The sequence below is a fragment of the Thalassophryne amazonica genome, chromosome 4 (assembly GCF_902500255.1).
Source record: "Thalassophryne amazonica chromosome 4, fThaAma1.1, whole genome shotgun sequence".
NCBI classification, from domain to species: domain Eukaryota; kingdom Metazoa; phylum Chordata; class Actinopteri; order Batrachoidiformes; family Batrachoididae; genus Thalassophryne; species Thalassophryne amazonica.
Genome location: NC_047106.1, coordinates 112,560,054 through 112,587,582, shown reverse-complemented (window position 1 = coordinate 112,587,582; position 27,529 = coordinate 112,560,054). Strand labels below are relative to the sequence as shown.

General features: G+C 42.0%; 1 long non-coding RNA gene across 1 annotated transcript; it reads right to left on the bottom strand.

Moving 5' to 3' along the window:
- Positions 1 to 931: 931 nt before the first annotated feature.
- On the bottom strand, positions 932 to 27,529 carry LOC117509256. The gene is made up of 5 exons (XR_004560336.1): positions 27,399 to 27,529; positions 21,764 to 21,775; positions 21,166 to 21,168; positions 16,504 to 16,508; positions 932 to 942 (listed from the first exon to the last, which is right to left on the bottom strand). It is a non-coding gene; the product is annotated as an uncharacterized LOC117509256 (long non-coding RNA).

The window sequence follows — 27,529 nt, the reverse complement described above, 5'->3', positions numbered from 1 at the left end:
GATATGTGCTCATGCTTCTTTGTCCCAGTTAGGAGATGGGCTTGATTCATTCTGCACAAGCTGCCAGGGTGGTTAAGCTTGTGACTGGTCAATGCCAACATACATGGGAGTTAGAATAATCTAAGTGAGACGTAATAAAAGCAGGAATCACTTTTCAACACATAACAACCAAGAAGTCTACATAGATAGATCAAATTGGTGTGACTATTGCTTGGATAGATACAGTAGTGTTCAGAATAATAGTAGTGGTGCTATGTGACTAAAAGATTTAATGCAGGTTTTGAGTACATTTCCTTAATGTTACATGGGAAACAAGGTACCAGTAGATTCAGTAGATTCTCACAAATCCAACAAGACCAAGGTATTCATGATATGCACACTATTACGGATATGAAATTGGGCTAGAAGTAAAAATGTAGAAAAGGGGGGGCTCACAATAATAGTAGCATCTGCTGTTGACGCTACAACTCCAAACTATTATGTTCAAACTGCCTTTTTTAGCAATTCCTGTGAATCACTAATAGTATTTAGTTGTATAACCACAGTTTTTCATGATTTTCTTCACATCTGAGAGGCATTAATTTTGTTGGTTTGGAACCAAGAATTTTGCTCATTTACTAGTGTGCTTGGGGTCATTGTCTTGGTGAAACTCCCATTTCAAGGGCATGTCCTCTTCAGCATAAGGCAACATGACCTCTTCAAGTATTTTGACATATCCAAACTGATCCATGATACCTGGTATGTGATCTATAGGCCCAACACCATAGTAGGAGACAACATGCCCATATCATGATGCTTGCCACCACCATGCTCTCACTGTCTTCACTGTGGAACTGTGGCTTTGAATTCCAGAGTTTGGGGGTCATCTCACAAACTGTCTGCAGCCCTTGGACCCAAAAACAACAATTTTTGTTGTGTGGGCCGGCTGAAGAGGAGGTACTGCTGCGCCCACCACACCAGTCGGCGCCCTGCTTGGAGTGCGGGCTTCAAGCATGAGAGGGCGCCGAGACAACAGAGAGTGACAGCTGTCACTCATTTACACCAGCTGTTACCAATCACCACCTTCCCTACAAAAAGCCGCGATTATTACTCCACCTCCTCACCGAGGAATCAGCTACCGTTTAAGGTAATCTCTGCTGTGATTAGTGCTAACTAATTGTTCTGTGTTGCAGCCGTATTCCTGAGGATTCAGTGATTTTTGGATTGGCGTGCAGTGAGAGTCTGCGACGTCTTCGCCTCTCACTCCATCCAAGGAGCAACTGTCAGGAGCTGCACGGGTGATTCTGTATCAGAGGTGGAGGTTTTCCCTCCTTGAAGACCTGTGGGTGAAGGGTTACTGGGTGTGTGGATACACACTCACCATTAACTGTTTTCATCTTCTGCCAGCAGTACCAGGGTCTGCAACAGAAGACGGTGACCACCTGGGGACTCAGGACTTGGCGGCTCCGGTGTTCTTCAGGCCATTGGTGGTGGAAGCTGTGTGGGTCCCGGCTCTTCGATCGCCAGAGGTCTCCTATCTTCGAGCCTGCCCGCACGTCACCTGGTGTTTAATTGGCATTATATATTTTTGTCTGTATCCAGTTGTGCGTTTCACAACATTAAATTGTTACTCTTTGTCTTATCCATTGTCCGTTCATTTGCGCCCCCTGTTGCGGTTCCGTGTTACGACACCTTCCCAACAAATTTTACTCTCATCAGTCCACAAAATATTCCTCCATTTTCTCTTTAGGCCAGTTGATGTGTTATTTGGCAAATTGTAACCTCTTCTGCACATGCTCTTTTATTTAACAGAGGGACTTTGCGGGGATTCTTGCAAATATAAATTAGCTTCCACAGGCATCATCTAACTGTCACAGCACTACAGGGACATACAGACTGTCTTTGATCATCCTGGAGCTGATCAATGGGTGAGCCTTTGCCATTCTGGTTATTCTTCTATCCATTTTGATGGTTGTTTTCCATTTTCTTCCACACATATGTGGTTTTTTTGGTCCATTTTAAAGCACTGGAGATCATTGTAGATGATCAGCCTATAGATTTTTGCACCTGCGTATAAGGTTTTCCCCTCTCCCAATCAACTTTTTAATCAAAACTACGCTGTTTCTTCTGAACAATGTCTTGAACGTCCCATTTTCCTCAGGCCTTTAAAGAGAAAAACATGTTCAACAGATGCTGGCTTCATCCTTATATAGGGGACACCTGATTCACACCTGTTTGTTCCATCACTACTATTATTGTGAACACCCCTCCCTTTTTTCTACGTTTTTTTTTTTTACTAATAGCCCAATTTCATAGCCTTAAGAGTGTGCATATCCATGAATGCTTGGTCTTGTTGGATTTTGTGAGAATCTACTGAATCTACTGGTACCTTGTTTCCCATGTAATAATAACAAATATACTCAAAACCTAGATTAATCTTTTTTTGTCACATAGCACTACTGTTATTCTGAACACTACTGTATCTAGAGGTAGATTGATAGATAGAGAGTAGTTTGGTTAAGGGCTCAAGGAAACATGGTCAGAAAAAACATGTTTTTTTTATAAAAACCTCACAATCAAGAAGCCGAGATAGATGATCTAAAACATATACTGATGAGCCAAAATATTTGTCGATTGACTGGCATAGAATGAGTTCATAATGAAATCATATAAGATTCTAACTCCGGTATGTTGGCATTGACCAGTCACAGCTCAACACCTGCAGCTTGTGCAGAATGAAGCAGCTCGTCTCCTAACTGGGACAAAGAAGTGTGAGCACATAACTCTGGTGCTCTCTTCCCTTCACGGCTTCCGGTTAGGTACAGGTCAAGGAACCATGGTCAGAAAAAAACATGTTTTTTTTTTTTTAAACTTCACAATCAAGAAGCCTAGATAGATGATCTAAATCATATACTTGTCTGATGAGCAAAATATTTGTGATTGACTGGCATAGAATGAGTTCACTAGTGAGTCATAATAAGATGAAGTCACACATAATCAAAAAACACCATTACAGGACATATAATCAACAAAATATAAACGCAACACTTTGGTTTTGCTCCCATTTTGTATGAGATGAACTCACAGATCTAAAACTTTTTCCACATACACAATATCACCATTTCCCTCAATATTGTTCACAAACTCAGTCGAAATCTGTGATAGTGAGCGTTCTCCTTTGCTGAGATAATCCATCCCACCTCACAGGTGTGCCATACCAAGATGCTGATTAGACACCATGATTAGTGCACAGGTGTGCCTTAGTACTGCCCACAAAAAAAGGCCACTCTGAAAGGTGCAGTTTTGTTTTATTGGGGGGGGGATACCAGTCAGTATCTGGTGTGACCACCATTTGCCCCATGCAGTGCAACACATCTCCTTCGCATCATCCGTGAAGAGAACACCTCTCCAACGTGCCAAACGCCAGCGACTGTGAGCATTTGCCCACTCAAGTCGGTTACGACGACCAACTGGAGTCAGGTCGAGACCCCGATGAGGACGACGAGCATGCAGATGAGCTTCCCTGAGACGGTTTTCTGACAGTTTGTGCAGAAATTCTTTGGTTATGCAAACCGTTGGTTTTCAGCAGCGGTCCCGGAGTGGCTGGTCTCAGACGATCTTGGAGGTGAAATGCTGGATGTGGAGGTCCTGGGCTGGTGTGTTTACACGTTGGGTCTGCGGTTGTGAGGCTGCTTGGATGTACTGCCAAATTCTCTGAAACGCCTTTGGAGACGGCTTATGGTAGAGACCATGAACATCAATACACGAGCAACAGCTCTGGTTGACATTCCTGCTGTCAGCATGCCAATTGCACACTCCCTCAAATCTTGCGACATCTGTGGCATTGTGCTGTGTGATAAAACTGCACCTTTCAGAGTGGCCTTTTATTGTGGACAGTCCTAAGGCCACACCCTGTGCACTAATCATGGTGTCTAATCAGCATCTTGGTATGGCACACCTGTGAGGTGGGATGGATTATCTCAGCAAAAGGAGAAGTGCTCACTATCACAGATTTAGACTGGTTTGTGAACAATATTGAGGGAAATGGGTGATATTGTGTAGTGGAAAAAAGTTTTAGATCTTTGAGTTCATCTCATACAAATGGGAGCAAAACCAAAAGTGTTGCGTTTATATTTTTGTTGAGTGTATGTATATTTACTTGTACATTTTTATCACTGTGTGTAGGGCACGCAGGGAAAGGCATCAGCCATTCATGCTTTTCTTTTACCATCAAATTTATTTCCAGCCTTCATCTGTGGTCATGAACTTTGGATATTGAATGACACCAGAGTAGCAGGCTATTCTCATCCTGACATACAGGGTGTTGAGTTCTGACATAAAGATGGAGGTCAACGTAGAACTACTGTGCCGTTTGTGCAGAAATGAGTCGCATGATGTGGTTTGGGCATGGCTCCTGGTCACCTACCTCCAGACCTTCTCTTTGTACCTCCAGCTAAGGCAGGATTCAATAAGCATTCTGATAGGATTTTAGATCCCACCTCATCTGGGGATCTTACAGGATGAATTAGAGGAGACTGGGAAGATTCGACTACCTCACATAAACTGCTGCCAATACCACCTGCCCTGGATAAATGGTGAAAAATGGATAGAAGAGATTTTTAGTGAGAACATATGCCATAATGTATTTCATAGGGTGCTGAAAAGGGGATGGGGAAGAGGGGCAGGCTTTCACAAAGCTGGTCTTTTGTAATCCTAATGCGAACACTATAATATACTCCCTAAAGGTAAAGAACATGACGGAAATGTTTTTGTGAGTGATACTTTTAATTGATTCTTCTGAATTAATTAATTCTATGTGTTTGGGATCTCATTAGCATTGAAACACTTTCATCTCTGTGCCTTTCCATGATATTTATGAGTTGTAACACATGCAATCAGAGAACATGCTGCACAACACAACATTGTTCATTGCGCGTCATTAACTCTGATTACTTTGCAGTTTATTACATCTTGTCAAAGTTGATTTAAAGGACCTCTCTCCAGGCGTCCACTTATCCAGTGTTGAGCGCTTACCTCGTCAGAATGTCTTTATTAGTTTGTGTTCTGCGATTTTGCCAACTTTTTAATTGTAATGTGCACGAGCTCAGTCCAGCTGACGCAGTGTGCTCAACCAGTGATGGCCAAATAACGTGTAGTACATTTCACTTTCCCAGCAGCAGAAAGCAGGTCCCCATTTCATTCTAATCGGACAAGCTTGTTATTTGGATTGTGATTGCAAAGCCAACAGTTATTAGATTCCTGTCCTGCAGTCTGCACCAGGGGATTCAGTTTCTACATGTGGTTCTTACCACAGTTAGGTTTAAATGAAAGTACTGAAAAATAATTTGTGCATGAGAAACAGATATGATGTTCTTGGTCAAAGCAAACATAACAGCAACAAAAGCTATGATCAGTCTTGAACTATTAAAATGACAATTTTTTTTTTCTTTTTGCTATGCACTGTAGACCTTTGGGATTTGATATAAAAAAAATGAATAGACAAAGTTTAGAAATTTCAAAATTTTATTTCTGTTATTTTACATTTAGTTTTGTTTAAAAAAACAGAACAAAGATGTCCTTTCTATCTGAGCAAATTTTGGTGAGCAAAAATACTGAAACAGTGACTGACAATGTGTTCTTGTGATCTAGGTGTGTCCTGCCACAAGTGGTAAAAAAAAATGAACCTTGCTTAACTTTTGACTTCAGTGGTGAAAGTTTCCGATATTCGGATTTTCTGTTTTTTCGAATGAAGTCGAGTGCAATTATCAGAAAATAGAAGTCAGTCCTTTGTGTATGATTATTTCTCACTGCAAAGTTTTCAACATACAACAAAGTTTACTGAACAGGTACATAATGAACATTTACAGAACTGTTCAGTATGTACTAAGAATACGAATCTCATCACTGATAATATGCAATAACATGCTTTTTGAGGGCGGTATGCATTTTCAGAGGCCCGACGTCACCGCCCAGTCACCCAAAATGACAGATATTCACCCGAGTTAGACGAGGGCGAATATCTGTCATTTTGGGTGACTGGGCGTGACGGAGGGACTCAGGAAATGCATACCGCATGACAACAGCATGTTATTGCTTATTATCGCTTTTTACTGAGATACACAACACGTAACACGGTACATAAAAGTTGGCTCACTTAACTTTGTTGTGTCAGCTGGCGCGTTGCTGCTCTCCAAATTCGCAGTGCGTCCTTATCAAGCTGGCTGCTTTAGCTGCTGTTCATTGTCGTACTATCCATAAGAAAATCATCCTGAATATCCATATGGGACCAAAACACACTTCTCGCCTTTTCATCTTTTCCTCTGCGGACGTTTTTTTTCACCTCTGCGGACAGTCTTGGGCTGCGTGTGCGCTATGACATCATGTGTTTACACACAGCGAGCGGAGTATAGCCAGATAGCGTCGACATAAGCTACGATACCGGCCTAGCAATGCCCCGGGAAAGTGAATAATGATTCGATAGGCACCTCGATACACTACCAGCGATATGATACATACGAGATCTGTTAGAAAAGTATCCGACCTTTTTATTTTTTTTCAAAAACCATATGGATTTGAATCACGTGTGATTGCATCAGCCAAGCTTGAACCTTCATGCGCGAGTTTTTTCACGCCTGTCGGTTGCGTCATTCGCCTGTGAGCAGGCTTTGTGTGAGCAGTGGTCCACCCCTCTCGTCTGATTTTTATTGCGAATAAATGTCTGAGCGATTTTGAGCTTTGCTGCATCAATTTTTTCCAGAAACTGTGAGAGGCCTCCAGGTGGACACCATTTGGAAAATTCAGATGGCTTTCAGGGACGCTTTTATGGGGATTACACAGATTAAGGAGTGCTCCAGCCGTTTAAAAGACCGCCCACAGCTGCTGAGAGCACGCCGCGCTCCGAGTGCCGATCGACAGACTGAAAACAACCAGACGCAAAGCAACGCGTGATGAAGCCTCACAGGACATGTTCTGGCATGTCCAAGCTCATCCACAATTTCTTGGTTAGTCACACGACTGAAAAGCCACCGAAAGCCATCTGAAAGCCATCTGAAAACCGTCCTGTGAGACCACACAGAGGTGGTTTGTGCTGCGTAATGAACGGCTCCGTGGTGCGTCCCTCCACTTCTCTTCCCATGAAAAAAACTCCTGTAACAGTGGAATGTGCCGAAAAAGTACTGATGTCCCACGTCTCCTGCCATTTTTGTGTAAGTCAGACGACGTCCAGGATCAACAAAGCCTTCACGTTGGAAATGATCTGCTTGTTTCAGCCTGTCGATCGGCGCTCGGAGCGCGGCGCGCTCTCAGCAGCTGTGGGCGGTCTTTAAACTGGGGTGGAGCACTCCTTAATCTGTGTAATCCCCATAAAAGCGTCCCTGAAAGCCATCTGAATTTTCCAAATGGTGTCCACCTGGAGGTCTCTCTCAGTTTCTGAAGAAAATTGAAGCAGCAAAGCTCCAAATCGTTCAGACATTTATTCGCAATAAAATCCAACAAGAGGGGTAGACCACTGCTCACACAAGCCTGCTCACAGGCGAATGACGCAACCGACAGGCGTGAAAAAACTCACGCATGCGCACGAAGGTTCAAGCTTGGCTGATGCAATCACATGTGATTCAAATCCATATGGTTTTTGAAAAAAAAATAAAAGGTCGGATACTTTCTAACAGACCTCGTATAGCGATACATGACGATACATGATGATACTGACAATATGATGCGATACGATTCATCCCATTCCCGATTCAATGCAATTTGATATGTATTTAATAGCAATTCAATTCCTCACGATGTGATACGATGCGATTTGGTACAATCAGAATAGGGATGGGTATTGATAGATTTAATTCCCTTATCAATACCTCTTGTGAATTTTCTGTGCACTAAAAGTAGGCTTTACAAGTTTTGTATGTCACCAACATGTTATTGAGTCTTAAGTAAATATGAAATTGGTCACTGGATCCTTGATCTCTGGACATAAATAAAAATCAATAAAATCTGTACATGGTCACTGGATCCTTGATGTACATGATGGATCCTTGATCTCTGAACAGAAATAAACAAAATCTGTAGTTTTTGTCTGAAGCATTTCCTTTCATATATTAATGACACAAATGTAACTCCATAGACTCTGAGCTGAGCTCTTGCAGCCGGCTGCGCTGCACATCAGGATGTAATTCATAAAACACAGCGGACATCTCATTTTGAGGAAAAAAAAACCTGGTTTTGGTCAGTTGTAGTTGATTGTTTGTATTATAATGTTTGGAAAGAGGTGTCATTTGATTAAAATGCCGATTCGCTCTGAAGTTATTAATTCTGACCAAAATCTGTGTGGCTTTTGGAGCTGTGCACTTAGTCCCACAAAATAGAGCATATTATTATTATTGTTATTTCCTTTACCTGATGGACAACTTCAGTTTCCGCACCGTCTGGTGCTCACGCCAGAGAACTATCGCATCATGTATGTTGTGGTCAAAATGTGCTTTCTGGCTTCCATCTGTGGTGCCTCTGAAAAAAAAAATCAATGCAAGCAGGCAGCGAACGATGCAACACGATTCACCTGTCAGTCGAATTGATGCAGTTAATGAATTGATTAATCTCCACATGCCTAATATGCACCTGTAGAATGAAAGCTCTCCTGAAAGCTCTCCTGGCCTGATAGAGTAGGACTGTAGGATTTTGGGCATGTTTAAAAACCCAGTCGTCACACAGGCTGTACGGCTGTTGAACATGAGGCATGGGGAAAACTGTGCTGTCAGTGCAATATTCATGGAAATCGCATGTCTGATACACGTGAACAGTGCATGTGCAGTGTTTGTGGCGTGCGTGTGACTTCCAAATTACACACCAGTCAACCAGGAGTACAGCCTGCCCCTGTGACATCGGTGGTCCACACGAGTCAATCACTTCTATCTGACATGTCAGCAAAGCCAGTATCACTTTCAGCCGATCACATCTCCTCTTTTTACTCCTCCCACGCCAACAAATAAATAAAAAACAGACAACAAATGTACTTCAAAATATTTTTTTTGGGGGGGGGGGGGGGGGTACAGCCCGGTCACACTGTGACTGATCATGGCAATGTTAAGAAGCTGATACTAGAAGTTCGTGGGGTTTTTTTTTTGTCTGATAAAAGTCCTTTTCAAAGCCACAAAATGAGTTCCTTGTCAGCTGATGTCCACCAAGTTCATCAGAAAGTTTTGTGTGTGTTCAAAATTTGAGCTGAGATCAGGTAGAGAGCTCTCCCGCTGCCTGTACTTTTTTTTTCCATTTTGTCCTCTGCTTGTCTTTTATTTTTCCTGCAGCTGTCCAATAGTTCATTCTGGGTTCTGAATGGCCAACGCTCCAGCACCAGCAGAGGAATGAGCCATGTAGCTTGAAGAAAAACAAAGTTCTCTCTCTCTTTGTCTCTCGCTCTCTTTCTTTCTTTGTCTCTCTCTGTCTCTGTCTGTCTCTCGCTCTCAGCAAGAAGGCACACATAGAGGTAGAGACTGTGATGCCTTCTGTCTTGCGGGCTCCACAAACAGCAGGTGTGGAGTATCTGTACAGAGCATCTGACAAATGACACTAGTGGCACTGTGGAAGTGCTGCCGCCATCTTGGACTACTGATGATAGCATCAGTATTCACGACAGTCAAAGCGAACTTTATTTGTCAATTCTGCAGTGCATACACTCAAAAAATGTCTCTTTGGATGAACTCAATTAAATGCAGGATTTCCATCTAATAAATATATGTAGTCCCAACTAAATTAAATTACATTATCTTGCATTGATGTGTTTTCTTTAAGTTGGGACTACATATATTTGTTAGATGGAATCCAATCCAATGAGTCAGTTTTTTGAGTGATATCACTCAAACAAATAACTTATTGGATGAACTCATTTCAGTTATGGGCAGGATTTCCATCTAATATATGTAGTCCCAACTAATTAAATTAAATTATCTTGTATGGATGTGTTGAGGCAACATATATTTATTAGATGGAAATCCTGCTCATAATTGAATTGAGTTCATCCAATGCATGAGTTTTTTGAGTGTACACAGACATATTGAGAATTGAAATTTTGTTACTTTCATTCTCCTGGACAACACAAAGTAAAAACAGTAAGGACAGTCTTTCTTACTCTTAAGCCCAGGTTACACATAGACGGTTTTGTCGGTGGGTAGTACATAGACCAAAGTTCGCGGTAGTTCCGGCTGTTTTCGCGGTGGAAAGTGGCGGAGCATTTCGCCAGCGTTTTGAGCGCCATACTAGCTGCAAATACGCAGATAAAATGGCCGCTAAATCCGCCGAATAAAGCAGCGTTTTGATGCCGTAACATCCGGCACACGTCAGGCAACGGGGGTTAATACCCAGTTCTATCCTTTACAATCGCAGGTTAAGACGCGCGTGAGAATGGCGGTATTCTGCTGCCGCCGATAATGCCCTGTGTACCGCTGGATTTATCCAGGCAAATCCTGCATTACTCCAGGAACTTTTGCATATAGGCACCGCCCCCAGAGTATAATAGGCTGAAACAGCTGTCACTGCAGGGGGAGGGAGATCATCTCTCAGCCTTTTCTTCTCCTTTCCTTTTCCCCTCCTCAACGTGTTGCTCGTCTCCACCACAGGGCTACCCTCTGCTTCTGAACCAGACCTCTTGGTAAGTCCTTGCCGCTGCCAGTTTTTTTTTAGGAGGCATACTGGAGCTTCTCTGCAAAAATATCTGGAGCTGGCCGCGAGTGAGAGGCCTGCATGCAGCGCACTAGCGTTTATATACTGACCGCCGCCTATCGGCCATTTGGAACGCCGTTAACCGGGATGTGTCGTTTAGAACGGCGTACTGTCCACTAGCGCTGCCGTTTTGTCTGCCTCTGTCGCCAGTTAAAACGCCTTTGAGGACGCCAGTGTGGGCTCTATCGTTGTTTTACATGTCGTTGGTTAGGGATACAACGCTGGCCGCCAATTACGGCGGTGGTAAACTGCGGCACTACAGGAAGGGGCAGGATGAAACGGCGATTAAAAAGTATCAAACGCTGTTGTTCGCGTTGTCTCCGTCGTCACGCGAATTCTCCGGGAGCGCTCCGGGAATTATTTGACGTGTTGAATAATTTTTTCAACGATTCCTGGTAAAGCCGGAATTAAGCCACGCCCCCTAGTGCTGGCATTGACAATGGCGTTTGATCCTTAAGATGGCCAAAAACTCTTCCGGGACGCTTCTGGGAGCTCTTACCGTCTATGTGTAAACGGGGCTTTACTAACATCTTAAAATGTACTTTTATGTGCAAGAGCTATCAACAACAGTAAGAATATAAAATATATAAATACTGTATTCAGTACACAGTAAAATCACCAGTGTTAAATTAACACTAACAATGAACATATAGTCCCAATCTGACCACAGTAGGACCATATATTCACTGTCAGGGTTAATTTAACACTGTCTGTGCTAGTTTTACACTGGTTATTTTATTGTAGGGATGCACCGATACCACTTTTTTCCAGACTGAGTACAAGCACAAGTACATAAATTTTGGTACTTGTCGATACCGAGTACCGATACGAATACTTAATGATACCCTTACACTTTTATGATGACTTTGAAAACATGTTTAATTCATCAGTTATTATTTACGAACATTTCACTTAAATGGTAAATGGACTGCATTTATATAGCGCTTTTCCATCTGCATCAGACGCGCAAAACGCTTTACAATTATGCCTCACATTCGCACAGACACATGATGTCAGGGTGCTGCCATGCAAGGCAATCACTACACACCGGGAGCAACTCGGGGATTGAGGACCTTGCCCAAGGGCCCTTCGTGATTTTCTGGTCAGGCTGGGATTTGAACTGAGGATCCTCTCGTCTGAAACCCAATGCTTAACCACTAGACCATCAAATCCCCACTTAAATAATATAACATCACTTTCTTACATCACTTACAGTGTGAACATCACTTACAGTGTGAACCGGGATTCATCCGTGAAGAGAACACCTCTCCAATGTGCCAAACGCCAGCGAATGTGAGCATTTGCCCACTCAAGTCGGTTACGACAACGAACTGGAGTCAGGTCGAGACCCCGATGAGGACGACGAGCATGCAGATGAGCTTCCCAGAGATGGTTTCTGACAGTTTGTGCAGAAATTCTTTGGTTATGCAAACCGATTGTTTCAGCAGCTGTCTGAGTGGCTGGTCTCAGACGATCTTGGAGGTGAACATGCTGGATGTGGAGGTCCTCGGCTGGTGTGGTTACACGTGGTCTGCGGTTATGAGGCTGGTTGGATGTACTGCCAAATTCTCTGAAACGCCTTTGGAGACGGCTTATGGTAGAGAAATGAACATTCAATACACGAGCAACAGCTCTGGTTGACATTCCTGCTGTCAGCATGCCAATTGCACGCTCCCTCAAATCTTGCGACATCTGTGGCATTGTGCTGTGTGATAAAACTGCACCTTTCAGAGTGGCCTTTTATTGTGGGCAGTCTAAGGCACACCTGTGCACTAATCATGGTGTCTAATCAGCATCTTGATATGGCACACCTGTGAGGTGGGATGGATTATCTCAGCAAAGGAGAAGTGCTCACTATCACAGATTTAGACTGGTTTGTGAACAATATTTGAGGGAAATGGTGATATTGTGTATGTGGAAAAAGTTTTAGATCTTTGAGTTCATCTCATACAAAATGGGAGCAAAACCAAAAGTGTTGCATTTATATTTTTGTTGTGTATAATCTTCTGATCCGTAGTCAGACACGTTATCCATTGCACCACAGGCCCGATATTAATTTAACATATTTTCTTGTCTTGATGGATCATTATTGCTGTTTATTTTCCATTGCGAGCAGAACACTGAAGACATGATGGACAGCCGTGGTGAACGCTGGGACCGTTGTGACAAATAAAATAATTACAGAAAAGACTTTCAACTCTTAAAATAAGTGACTTATTTTGTGCTTGTTGGCGGCTGAGAAACGCACCCGGAGCAAACAGAGGGATGTCTTTCAAAATGCTGCAGTTATTCACACGCAATTCTATGATAAGTAATTAAAGTACTTCCAGGCGTCTTATATGGATACGTTTTTGTCAGGCTGTGATTTCTAACTCGAAGAGAAACAACACCAACAGGTCAGATTAAAAAACTTAATTTACTCTGTGTGCTGCCAACAGGTCTTCTTCATAAGATGCAGACCGTGTTTTTGTTCATTTAAAAGATAAAAATACAGGCTCTAACAGCAATTCTGCCTGTTCACTGGCCATGGATTTGTGTCGGGTTCAGACTGAAATATGAACCGCACTTTGTGAAAAGATGCACTCTAATGACCAACATGAAGCAATGAAAATGTAAAATAAATCATAATATTCCAAGGTCAACTTTGATTTCTGAGGAAGAGTCACAGTTCTGTCGATCATTAGATCATCATTTTATGGATGTGTACAGTTTGCACAAACAGTTTACTTTTGCAGATTAGTTAATGCTAAGTATTTACACATTTAGCCTAATATGTGCAAGCATCAAGCTAAATGTTTAGCTAAACACTGAGACAAATATGTACCTTAATAAAAGAGCTAATTGTTCCTTCCTAAAAGACTGAAAGTTTCTAATGTGAGTACAAGTTTATTCAAACTTGCAAATTCATGGATGTTTTGCTTTTTAGTAATATTGTAGCCTGTGGGCTTTTGATGTCAATTTGAATTGCAATTTCAGGGACACTTCTAAAATATTAATAATAAAATAATAAACAATGCCTGTCTGTGCAAAATTTATTTTTGTTTTTTGTTTTTGTTTTTTTTTTAGGTGGGGGTGGCACTTGGACAGAGTGCCGCCGGGGGAGTAATTCACTGCTAAGATTCACAGAAGAGTAAAATAATGAGCTAAAATTCACAGCAGTTACAGTGAAAAACTAACAGAAGTATTGAATGAATCCAAGAAGTCATTGAAAGCATTTGTCTTGACCCAGGACAATTGCAAACCCAGAGTTTGATTCCTCTGATTCCTCACTCATCTTCTGAATCTGATGTATGTGAATGTTGCTCTGTATAAATTCGGGGTTTTCACGTATCCCATAATCCCTTGCCTGCCAGAGAGTCGCTGCAGTCAAAACAACATAGAGAATCCACATGACAATTGTAAATGAATATTATACTACAAAATGTAATTTTTATGCTTTTCATCACGTTAATAAGAGACTGCTGCATGATACCCTGAAAACGTGCTAAAACAATTGTACTGAATAATCCGTGTCTGCTACGTTTAATCTGCGTGGAATTTAATAAATGCAAACCGAATTTCAGACATATTATATATATTAGTCTGGAACAAAGCGGACAAACAATGTTGTAAAGAACAATAATCAAGACGTTAAAGAGCAAACTTCACTTTCCCCCAGAACGACATGATCAGGAAGCGAGCGGAGCTCACAGCAGCTCCCACTGAAAATAGAGAGTGGCTATACACCCAACTGTTGGGTCAATAAAGTAAATGCGCAAGCATATATACGGCCACCCACAACCGACCAATGAGAGCGCTTGTAAGCTCACTTCTGGTTTCAACGCGGGAGGGAAAAAAGGCTGCTGCGGGAGGGTTCGCAGCCCGTGGAGGAGCTGTGATCTAAAGTGGTTCTGTTTGGCTCGTCACACCCAGGGAACCGTGTCAAACTAACACCATCTTACAGCCAACAAGCAGCATTTTGTTCAAAAACTTTTTCGTCGTTAACAGGCTTCCGTTCAAAATGCTTATGAAGTTTGTCTGTTTTCATCCACTGCGGTGTTTTCGCAGTAATTAAAGACGGTGCCATTAAATGTGTCAAACATACGCCACAATACAGCCTTAAAAAGTGGCGTAAAAAAATGTAGTTTAGATGCACAAAACATGTCAAATACACGATCACGGTTGGGTGAATAATATAAGACATATTTATCTGCCCAACGGTTGGGCGTATAGCCTTTGCCTTGAAAATAACGGAGAGACTCTGTGATTCTCGCATGTTTACATAAAATAAAGACAATAACAACTTCTATAAACCCAGAGAATATATTCATGAGAGTTTTAGGCACAATATAAAAATAGTTTTATGTTGCAATGTTAATGCTGTTGTCCGTGTGCAGTGGTTAAAGTGAAGCGTGATCAGAGCATCTCAATGCAGTTCTCAATGTTACTGAGATCTGGCAGCGCGGCGACCTCTGAGGTTTTGTGGGATTTGAAACCTGAAAAGCCTCAATAGCAGATAATCTCTGAGTATGACTTCAGACCAAATTTCATTGGCCAATGGTGCAATATCTTCCAGTTGTCTAAAAAAAAAAACAAAAAAACAACAGCACTGCGCTTCCCCCACATCTTTAAAGTCCAACACACCTGTGGGTACACAAATGAGTACATTTGATTGTTACATGGAAATTCGGTGTAAAAATGACAACTATGTCTCAAGCGCGTGCAATGACATGCATTTCTTTGCACCGTCTTTAAGGTATTGACCAACAAGATAAAACCAGACCAACACGATCCTGTGCTCAGCACTTCATCACCATTTAAAAAAAAAATCAGCTCTAACAATTGCTGTCATTCAAGCCTGTTTGGATAACAGACTGTTTGCCGTCTGTGCGGATGACTTATTTTTTCCATCAGCAGGGGGATTAAATGCCATCAGTGATACTTTAATGCATATTAATGGTACGTTTGTCTTTGCCTTTGTTTTCAGGCATTGTTGTAGCCTTTGTTCCTGTCGCACACTTGCTTGGCTCTTCCTTAGCTCCGTATTTCAGGTGTTAATTTAACTCCAAGCAAAATTAAATGGAAGGAACAAAAGTTAGCCAGGTAAAAACATGTTGTGCTTGCCAAGTAGAGAGTTTGATTCATCACGCTCCATCGCCAACCCCTTTAGATCTCAAAATGCACACAAACTCTAAAGGTTATGGAACACGGTATGAAGTTGCAGATATGAATGCAGAGGCCAACGTACTTCTCTGCACTGCACGTCTTTGTCAGCACTACATGCTTTTCTGCTGAACCCACAGGGTCAATAAATTCTTACTGTTTAAAAGGTGCATGAGTGGGATTCTACTGTCAAAGATCTAATGGCATAACGAGAAACTGACCTTCAGGACACGTGGGATTGATTCTTTACCACCAGCCTCATGGTAATTGGCTTTGTGTAGCTCTGCTCTGAATTATAAGTGTGCTCTATAGAGATGACTTGTCACACAAGAGTGCTCAGTCCTTCAAGGTTTACAATTCAGAAAGGCAACAATGGCTCTTCGGGGATTAGAGATGTGCATGGTTCTGCGTTAAAAGGCAAAAATGCGCCATCAGCATACAAAACCTGAATGAGTACCAATCTTAGTAACGGCAGAGTGATCGAGCCATTCTTATTCAAAGCTGTGGCGAATCAGAACAAACTTGGAAATTTATCATTAAATGTTATTTTGTCAAGCCCTCCTCTCCAAAAAACCCCCTCACCACTACAGTGTCTAATTTCGATGATAAAAGTCAATGGGCCTCATTCACCAATATCTTCTTAAGAATCTTCTTAAGGTGCCTTTACACTTGCACTCACGCACTTCGTTATGACAATGCCACTCACTGTGTTCCCAGCTGGATGCCACGATCTGTGCGCTGGACGCTATAGCAAATAATATTCCACATGAATGGAGATCTTGCACTGTGTCGCTCCTCTTAGGCCAAGGTGCTCTAAACCACGCTCACAGCCGTGGCTAAACGAGACAATGTGCGCACTCAGACGTGCATGTAGATGCGCTGAGAGGAAATGGAAAAAAAATTATCTCATTGCATCTCGACAAATTCTTCATGGCTGTATGTTTGTTTATCAGAAAGCTGCCAAAGTAACTTATTTCTCTACTTTAGTCAGAAATAATAGCCATAAGCCTCAAGTCTTGTTCAATATCTTGATCTCTCTTATTAATTCCAGTGGTGTCTCTCCTCTTGTGCCAACACCTACACTCTGTAACAACTTTTTACATTTTTTTTTATCACAAAAGTGTCTGCCCTTCGACCAGCTCATTCAGGTGTTAGGCCCATCACAGACTCGGATTTTCCTCTGTGTTCTGCTGCCTTTGATCAGTTTAATCCTTTGTCCTTCTCCCAACTTTCTGACGAAATCAATCATCTGCATCCTACAAATTGTTCTTTAGATATTATTCCTCCTCGTCTTCTCACAGGCGTTTTTGATTCAGTGGGAGCCACTATTTTGTTGCTGGTTAACACCAGTCTTACCTCTGGCTGTGTGCCGTTAGCTTTTAGACATGCTTTGGTGAAACCTTTAATTAAAAAGAAAAATGGTGATCCTTCCATCCTTTCTAATTTTAGGCCTATATCCCAGCTCCCCTTTTTATCTAAGGTGTTGGAGAGAGCAGTCTACATCCAGTTGCAGTTGTTTTTAGCCCAGCATGACATTTATGAAAAGTTTCAGTGTGGCTTCAAACCCAGACATAGCACCGAAACCGCTCTACTGAGAGTTTTTAATCATTTGATTTTAGCTGCTGACTCAGGTAGACCTGCCATCCTGATGCTTCTACACTTGTCAACTGCCTTTGACACAGTGGACCACGTGATTCTGCTGCACCGTCTTAAACAGCAACCCAGTCTCACGGCAAGTCGTGATTCAGCAGCACGAAATATACATTAATCTATTGATTTGTGATATTGTGACGAAAAGCACCTCATTTTCGTCACGGCAGCACAAATTCTAATTCATTCCGTGATGACTGCACGAAATTAAAAGCGAAGCGGGGGGGTTGGGGGGCGTCGGGGGGTGGTGGTTATGGTTAGAGTGGAGCGAAGGAGTAGGATTAGGTTATGGTTAAGGTTAGGGTTGGGGGTAGGAGTAGGGTTAGTAATAGTGAGTTAAAAAAAAAAACCCCATCACAAAAAATTTGACTCATTTCGTGACGGGAGGACGAAAAAAGTGAGATTGGGCTGCAAGCAGTGTGTGGGCATTACAGGCTCTGCTGTCACCTGGTTCAATTCTTACCTCACAGACCAGAGCTTTTCTGTGCAGCTGGGCCACTTTTCTTCAGATGTGACCCCACTGTCCTGTGGAGTCCCTCAAGGCTCCATTCTAGGTCCTATTCTTTTCCTTTTGTACATGTTTCCTCGGTATCTTTCAAAAATACCAAATATCTTTCCATTGCTTTGCCGATGATGTAAAAATGTACATGCCACTAAGGTTGTTAGGCAGTGACCTAATGCAGCCATTATTGGATTGTTTGAGTGAGGTCAAATCCTGGATGAGTGCTAACCTATTAAATCTTAATGAATCCAAGACGGAGGTTATCTTGTTTGGGGGGAACACTTCCATAGCCTGCTCTGCTGATGTCCTGGGTCCCCTGGGTTCCAACATTCACTCCTGTGTGAAGAACTTTGGGGTAATTTTTGACAACCATTTTAAATTTGATAAGCAGATCAGTGCTGTTTCTTTCAACTCCATCTCCTAGCCAAGTCCAAGCCATATTTCTCTGGGATTAACCTTGAGAAGGTTATCCATGCCTTCATCATAAATAGACTAGATTATTGTAACTCTCTGTACATTGGCTTGGATCAGACCTCTCTAAACCGCCTCCAGCTTATTCAGAATGCTGCTGCTCGTCTTCTTTCGGGAAAGAAAAAGTACAACCACATTACGTCTGTCTTGGCTACTCTTCACTGGCTTCCGGTCCATTACTGGGTTGATTTTAAACTTATTTTAATTGTTTATAAAGCCCTCAATGGCCTGACCCCAGTGTATCTTTCAGAGCTACTTTTGCCTTACACCCCAACCAGAGCCTTAAGATCTTCTGACCAACTATTGCTGGAGGTGCCTAAAACCAGATTAAAGAGGAGAGGTGACAGAGCCTTTGCAGCAGCTGATCCCAGGCTCTGGAATAGTCTCCCCTTTAATAATAGATCATCCCCATCTCTAGAGACTTTTAAAGCCTCTTTAAAAACCTATTTCTTTTCTCTGGTGCTTCCTAAATGAGCAGGTACATATCTGTTTCACCTTAGTATTTTTTGTCTGTTTTTCCTGTTGCTTAACGCTGACAAATTTACCTTATTTGTAGTCTTTCGGTAGCATGGCCCAAGCAGAGGGTCACCCCTTTGAGTCTGGTCTGCTTGAGGTTTCTTCCTCAGAGGGAGTTTTTCCTTACCACTGCTGCTCTGGGGGTTAGTAAGGTTAGACCTCACTATATGTGCCACCTGAGGCAGCTTTGTTGTGATTTGGTGCTATGTAAATAAGATAAAATTAATTCAAATTAAATTATTTCTTACTACATTTTGCTATTTATTTTACTTTGTCTTTTATCTGTTGTAATTTTATTATTTTTAATACATTTGGTTACGATTGGGGGTAACTTGGTGCCTATTTTTTAATTATGTACAGCACTTTGGTTGACTGCTGTCATTTTAAACGTGCTTTAGAAATAAAGGTTGAGTTGAGTTGAGAATTAGTTCATAGTGGATTAATCATTTTCTCTCAGAGTTTGGCTGCTGAAAACACCTCTTATCGCTTCTGGAATCACAGAGGACCGTTTCAGCTGGACCTTTTTTCTCTCTCTCGTGCGCTTCATGAGGTGGAGAATGCATTTGGAACCATCTAAAAGGTAATTATTGGTAATGTTTATATTGTAATGGCTTGGTAAAACAGTTGCATGTTCATTCCTTCTAATGAGTAGCTGTAAAAGTATGTATGATAGATTTAACATCTCATTATAATCGATCAGATGATCTGCGCTGTGATGCGGTGCACTGACGCAATCACTCACACTCACGCAGTGTTTTTTAATTGTTTGAGCAATGTTCACGTGAAGTTCACATGATTAATGTGTGACAGAGATGTGGCAGGAGTGGGATCTGAACCCGGAGCCTTCTGAACTGAAACCAAGTGCATTAACCACTTGGCCACCACTCCTGCGTGTGACAGAGATTTTGAACATGCCAAAATTTTCTTTGCACACTTGCACAAAGCCGCGCACAGTTTACAATGGTTTACAATGGTTTGTGATGAGTTTACTCTCCTGCACAGCAGAGTGCGTGCAAGTGATCATAGTCATGGAAGTGTCAAGGTGCATTTAGCTTCCATCTTAAGCTGTCCCCATTGTTACATCAATATTTCTCATTAAGACAGCACCTTTTTAGAGTGCAACTTCCCTCAGTGTGAGGCCGAAGTTGATCACATGGTCTACCAAAGTTGCTTGAATTTCATCTGAAACATTTCTACTTCTTGGTCTTCTTTGTCCTTGTCCACATATCTCTTTGTCTTCCTTGTCTTGTTCCTCTTTCTCTGGGTGTTACCGCCTCTGTGATTGCAGATTTGACAAAATGTCTTACCTGAGCTCTATTTATAGTGCCAAATGTCAGACTGATTGGTGATGAGTTTTCTGTGTGACTGTTTTCAGATCTGTGCATAAGTGTTTCCAATTACCAGATGTGTTTTGCATTTTTATTAGAAGTGTTATCCCAATGACAACAAGGTATTTTATCTTAATTTAGTGTGTAATGTAGGAAACTGTGTGTAATGTTCTGCAACAACTGTATTGAATAATTGCAAGCAAAGTGCAAAGCAGAAAATATGCTTAAGGTATTGTCACATTGTGTTTTAGCTGTTGTTACAAGACATTTTGGATTTGAAGTTTTAATCTAAGCATTCCAACCCAGTCTCATGTTTTTTTTCACGCTCCCGTCACGAAATTATTCAAATTTTTGTGACAATTTTTTTTAACTCACTATACCCTAACCTTAACCACCATGCCCCCCCCGGCTTCACTTTTAATTTTGTGCAGCCATCACGGAATGAATTAGAATAAATTCGTGCTCCCGTTACGAAAATGTGGCACTTTTCGTGACAGTATCACAAATGAATAGATTAATGTATATTTTCAGACTCAGAATCAGACTCACTTTTATTGTCACTCGACCCTTACAAGCAGAATGAAATGCAGTTTCTCCAGGTCTTGGTGTAGTTAACTGGGACAATTTTTTAACCTAACCTATTGTATAAACTTTTGCAATGTACAATATGCGCACCCCTATATATAGAATATATATACAAGGCACAGGGTCGGCAGCAGCAGCAGCGTTTGAGTATTAAGAAGTGACAATGGGCATGTAGTGCAATGTTCACAGTTGGTGGTGGATGTTGAACTGTTCAACAGTCTGACAGCATTCGGGTAGAAGCTGTTTTTCAGTTTGGATGTTTTTGCCTGGATGCTGCACAGCCTCATTCCAGAGGGAAGGGGTGTGAACAGACTGTGCACAGGGTGGGTGGAGTCTTGGAGGATGCAGGTGGCTTTGTCTCTACATCTGGAGATGTAGATGTCCCCAATGGGTGGTAAGCTGCATAGTGCGGCAGATAAGTTCAATTTTTCACTAGAACACTTCAGTTAATGATGCAAGCAAAAAAATTGGCACAGATATTCCCCATAGTGTACTTGTGAAAATTCAGTGGGTACCCAGTCAAAATTTCAAGATGGCCGACAGTCGACTTTTCATATCGCAACTCTCGCAACTTTGTCATGTTTCTAAGCATTTGTATTGGTTTTATTTGCTTAATCTACACCCCCAAGTAAATATATGCTGGATATTTGTATACTGATTAATGTAGTATATAGATTTACAAGTATACACAAATATGGCAGCCATATTTCCGATCAGAACACATGAATGATTTACAAGGCTCTTGGCGATGTTTTTATGTCATGCAGAAGTGTTCATTTCATTAAATATGTCACACACAATTGGTTTACAATTCAGTTTGGTGTGAAGTTGCTGATTTTGTATTATAATATATTTAAAAGAGTGAAAGTCAATGCACAACCAGGGCACACTGGTGACTTCACTGCTGTTCAACTCAGCATGGGGTTCAGTGTCAGCTAATCTTGCTTTACTAATGCCATACTTAGTATTACTAACACCAAAATGGTATGCTAGCGCTAGTTGCAGTGTAGTTTAGCTTAGAATAGTGTCCCAAATGCTGTCTAGCAGCCCCAAATTAATTAGCTAGTAGAAAGTAGTTGGTAGATTTAGTTAGACAGCCGCACCTGAATTGACAGGGTGTGCCAGCGTGGGAGAGCCGAGCCAAGGGTGAGGGGGCTATACATGGGTTACCCATGTACTTACCCAGATGGTCTACAGATCACACGGGACTTAAATGACATTGGATGAATGATCGGGCTAGGTGTAGGGTAACCGAACCTAGTTGTATCCCATACATCAATGTGCATACTTGACAAAGGTGGTAAAAGGATAGCCCCTCTGCCTTTGTCAAGTGCTCAAAATGACAAGTTCTTTCCCAAGCAGAAAGGAAACTGACTGGAGCAAATGCTGTCTTTGCTGTCTTTGTTAAGACAATAAAAAGGAAGCTCTTATTTCACCCTTAGTCTCTATGCATTATGATCCAGAGCAGGATGGATATGTGATGATTGCAAGAAATGTGCCATTGTTCCAGGAAATCGGTGAAATGCCAATCACCTTTGACCCAGCAAGGCTGGATGAAGGCAGTGGCATAGAGGCAACACTGAGAGAAAACATGGCAAAATACCACAGAAAAGGTCCAGCAACCTCCATAGTGATGAGGCCAGACTTGACCTGTTTGCCAGAAAGCAGAAGCCATATGAAGCCATCCCTCCAACGAGAGCAGTTCTGCTTCAACACACAAAACGCTCGGCATATCAGGCAGGTTGTGTCTGGGCCCAAGCAATTCTGCGCCAGCCAGAAGAAGAAAGTCCATCTGACTGGGGTTGGGAGAAGGATGGGGATCAATGGAAAGTCTTCTGGACTACTTTTTTATGATGTGCTCTCACAATTCGTATTGATCCTCTTCTAATTCTGAGTCACTTGTTTGGAGATCCTCTTTTTTCTTTGGAACTGCCAAAGCTTTCTTTATCTTGTCGAATTTTTTGCAATATAAGCAATGTATCATTGCAGCAGATGGTCAAACGGTTCTTTATTTATATATTTTTTGTCAGAAAATTGTGTCTATCGCTACAGTACAGATCAACAAATATACATCTGAATGTCAATGCAACTGCCTCCAATTCACTTCCAATACTGAGTTTGAGTCTATATTTGTAGGTACGTTTTTATTTCTATATATATCTAGAAACACATATTAAAGAGGAATTTGCATACACAAACACGCACACACACATATATACATACATACACATGATTTGAGGTATACATGTATATATGATATGTCCATATAATTTATACTTTTTTATTCTGATAAAACCTTATAATGTGAGATATGCAGATACATCAGAAATTTTCAGATTTATAGCTTGAAATCATAATTGCTAAAAAGACGATTTTGCCCCGGCAGTTTGAACGATATGCTTTTCAAAATGATATTTCTTATACTGTTGATGATTTTCACTATTGTACAAGCCCAAAAACACACTTTAGCTAAGAAATGGTGCATTTGTTTCATCCATTGTGTACAAATTAGTATAGCCGGTGGCCGTCTTGAAAAATGGCAGCCATCTGGAAATTTTTTGTGGGTACCCAAACGTTTTGAAAGAGAAGGTTCTACTGAGCTATTGTGCAAAATTTCTTGCTTGCATCATTAACTGAAGTGTTCCTTTGCTTATCTGCTGCACTAGCATCCAATGGTCCTCTGTGCAGACTTCACCCCCCGCTGCAGCGCTTTCTTCTCCGCCACCGTGCAGCCACCATACCACACAGGGAGGCAGCAGGACAGGACATTCTCCACTGCACAGCTGTAGAACGCCCTGAGGATCTCGAGACGTTGGTGGGCTTTCTTGATGAGCCAGGTGAGAGTGTTGGAGAGGTGGACTCAGATTTTGTGCTGCTGAATCACAGCACATCATGTGATATGGTAGAAGCATTCACAGTTGGCAAAAACTGTAAATCACCTCTAGTGTGCCTATCTTCTAAAGTAGTTAAACCGAGTCCAGCAATCTATCCATAGAGGACACAAGTTGCAACTCGGGTACAAACTTAGCGCAGGAAATCAGCAAAAAAGAAATGGTTTGATTTACAGAGTGTGATGAGTCTGGCGTTGTGTGTTCTGGTTTTTCTCCAGTTTTCTTGTTTGTAACTTGGTTTTTAGTGGCTTGAGTGTAATTTTTTTATCTTTGGGTATGTACTTGACATGGTTCTTGGTCCTTCAGTGTGCATTTTTAACCATTTTTGATTGCTTAGTGCCTTTTTTGTGCTGTATGACGCCGCACTTCACTCCCTCGGCTAGCGCGATGCTAAGCTAATCTGCAGCTGAACTACGGAGCCTGAACAACAACAATGTTCCTCGGGACATTCTCGCTATCAGAGAGCTTGGCTTGCTCCGCCGACCTCGCTGCGTCCACAGAGGCTCCCGGAGAAAGCTTGTATTCCATCAGACTGGGTCGTCTGTGCCGGTTATCTGGTCAGCTGAGCGCAGCGCCCACATCATCACAGAGCTGCAGCTTCTGGGACTTGTAGTCCTGATGTGACAACAGCGGTTTCTGACACTCTCCGGGCGCTGGATGGGAAACATGGAGTGGATTTTAAGCTACTCAGGCCTATTCAAAGATGTCAGTCTGTCAAACCGACAGAAGTCTTCAGTTCGGGTCTCATTGACATCAGATCACTGTCCTCAAAATCCAAGTTGATCAACGATCTAATTATGGATCATCACTTGGACATGATTGGGTTATGTGAAACCTGGCTCAAACCCACAGCTGTTCTTCCTCTGAATGAGGCCTGCCCACCAGGGTACACATTTAGTCACATGTGGTGCGAAGCAAGGCGGGGGTGTTGCTTTTATTTATAAATCCAGGTTTACCTTCTTGACTGTTGGGGGCCATAAATATAATTTGTTTGAGCATCTGACTCTCCGCTCTATGCATGATGCTACAAAATGCTTCTGTCAGGGTCAGAAGTATGGAAATCAGTCATGCTATGTTGTTACTGTTTATAGGCCTCCTGGCCCATGTTCTGAATTCTTAGATGAATTTGGTGTGTTCATCTCTAGCCTGCCAGCTAGTGCGGACAACATTATTGGTGACTTTAATATTCATATAAATAAGCCCTCTGATCCCCTTTGCAGATCATTTATGGAACTTGTGGATGCGTTAGGATTCCAGCAATGCATTCAGGATTCAACACACATTAGTGGAAATACCCTTGATTTGGTTCTCACACATGGCCTTGCTGTCATGAACATTGACATTTTGCCTTTTGCCTCGGTGGTCTCTGACCACTCATTTATTAGCTGTGCATTTATGTTGCCGCATTTAGTGGACCAAAAGCCTTGTCTATCTCTGCGGCGACGCATTAATCCCTCAACTATGACTGAACTCGAAGCCAGACTGCCTGAAATTTTGGCTTCAGGGTTGGAGAATATTCAATTAGTGGATAGTCTTGCAGATGGCTTGAATTCAGCGCTCAAGGCTACAATGGATAAGGTTGCGCCTCCTCTTTTAAGGCCACGCCTTCCCAAGGCACAGTCGCCTTGGTTCAATGGTTACTTGCATGACCTTAAGCAGAAGGCTTGAGGTTAGGAACAGAAATGGCGTAGTTCTAAATTAGAGGTGTTCCACCTTGCATGGCGTGATGCTGTATTAGATTATAAGCAGGCACTACTGGCTACAAAGCGTGCCTATTATTCTGATTTGATCAGTAAAAACAAGCATAACTCAAAGTTCACTCTCCCTTTTCAGCACAGGACTTCTTGGACTATTTTGAGAAGAAAATTGAGGATATTAGGTTGAGCATATCTCAGTAGGCTTTGGTCCAACCACTGCATACTGCTATGGAGGTGGATGCGCCCACTGAGGTGTTACCTAGATTTACAGATTTTGATGGTATCTCGCTAGGTCTGCTGACAAAGCTCATGATGTCTACTAAAAGCGCAACCTGTTTACTTGATCCCATACCAACAAAACTGTTTAAGGACCCATTCTTGGACCGACTGTGCTGGAAATTCTAAATCTCTCATTAACTTCTGGATCTGTTCCTAAATGTTTCAAGTCTGCAGTGATTAAACCATTACTTAAGAAATCCAATCTCGACCCTAGTGTATTGAAGAATTAGACCAATATCAAATCTATCATTTTGTTCTAAAATCCTGGAAAAAGTGGTTTCACGACAGCTCGTGGACTACCTCATTGAGAATAATCTTTTTGAGCCACTGCAGTCTGCTTTTAGAAAATATCACTCCACAGAGACAGAACTTACTAAAGTAGTGAATGACCTTTTGCGAGCAGTGGACTCAGATACCACTACAGTCTTAGTGCTGCGTTTGATACTGTGGATCATCATATTTTACTCAATAGGCTGGAGAATCACTTTGGGATTACTGGAACTGCTCTTGCATGGTTGACGTCATACCTGTCCAGTCGTTCTTACTGTGTATTGTGTAATGGCACCTCCTCTGATCATAGGGACATGAAGTTTGGGGTTCCTCAGGGATCCGTTTTAGGCCCCCTGCTTTTTTCCCTTTATGTAGTACCCCTTGAGAATATACTGCGGTGCTTTGGGATTCCCTTTCATTGCTATGCTGATGACACTCAATTGTACATGCCAATAACTGCTGGTAATCTCACTCACATAAAATCTTTGGAAGATTGCCTTGCATCAATACAAAGTTGGATGACTAGTAACTTCCTACTTTTAAATTCTGATAAGACTGAAGTTATGGTTCTTGGTCCAGTGAGGTATCTGCATCATTTTGATCAGCTCGCACTTAGCTTAGGTTCGTGTCTTATACATCATACGGATAAAGTGAGGAACCTTGGAGTAATTTTTGATCCTACGTTGTCCTTTGATCTCCATATTAGAGACATTACGAGGACTGCTTTCTTACATTTGTGAAATATAGTGAAGATTCATCCCATCCTGTCTATGGCTGATGCTGAGACTTTGATTCATGCATTTGTCTCTTCTAGATTGACTACTGTAATGCTCTATTTTCTGGCTTACCGCAATCCAGGATTAGGGGTCTTCAACTGGTTCAAAATGCTGCTGCCAAACTTTTGACACAAAGTAGAAAGTTTGACCACATTACGCCCGTTTTGGCGTCCCTGCACTGGCTTCCTGTTCCTGCAAGATCGGATTTGAAAGTACTGTTATTAGTTTATAAAATTGTTCATGGACTTGCACCTCCCTATCTGGCTGACCTGGTAAGCCCCTATGTACCAGTTCAGGCCCTGCGTTCTCAGGGTGCAGGACTTCTGTGTGTTCCCAGGGTGAATAAAAAGTCTGCCAGTCACAGAGCTTTCTCCTACCGTGCCCCAGCTCTGTGGAACGATCTCCTGGCACACATTTGGCAGTCGGATACTGTGAAGACTTTTAAGTCACGTTTAAAGACTCATTTGTTTTCCCTGTTTTATCATTAGTGTTGACCCCGAGGAAACGCTTCCATCCCCTCCCTGTACGGCTGCTACTCCACTTGATTAATGTTAAAATGTTGGTACACCAGCTGACTTGAAAATGTGAGTTAATTCAACTGAATATCAGTTAACTCACCTTAAAGATAAGCTTTGTTTCAACTCACAATTAGTGAAGACAACCGATAGTTTTAAGTTCAGATTTTGAAAACATATAAACTTGAGTCCAATATCCTAAACTCGCCATGACA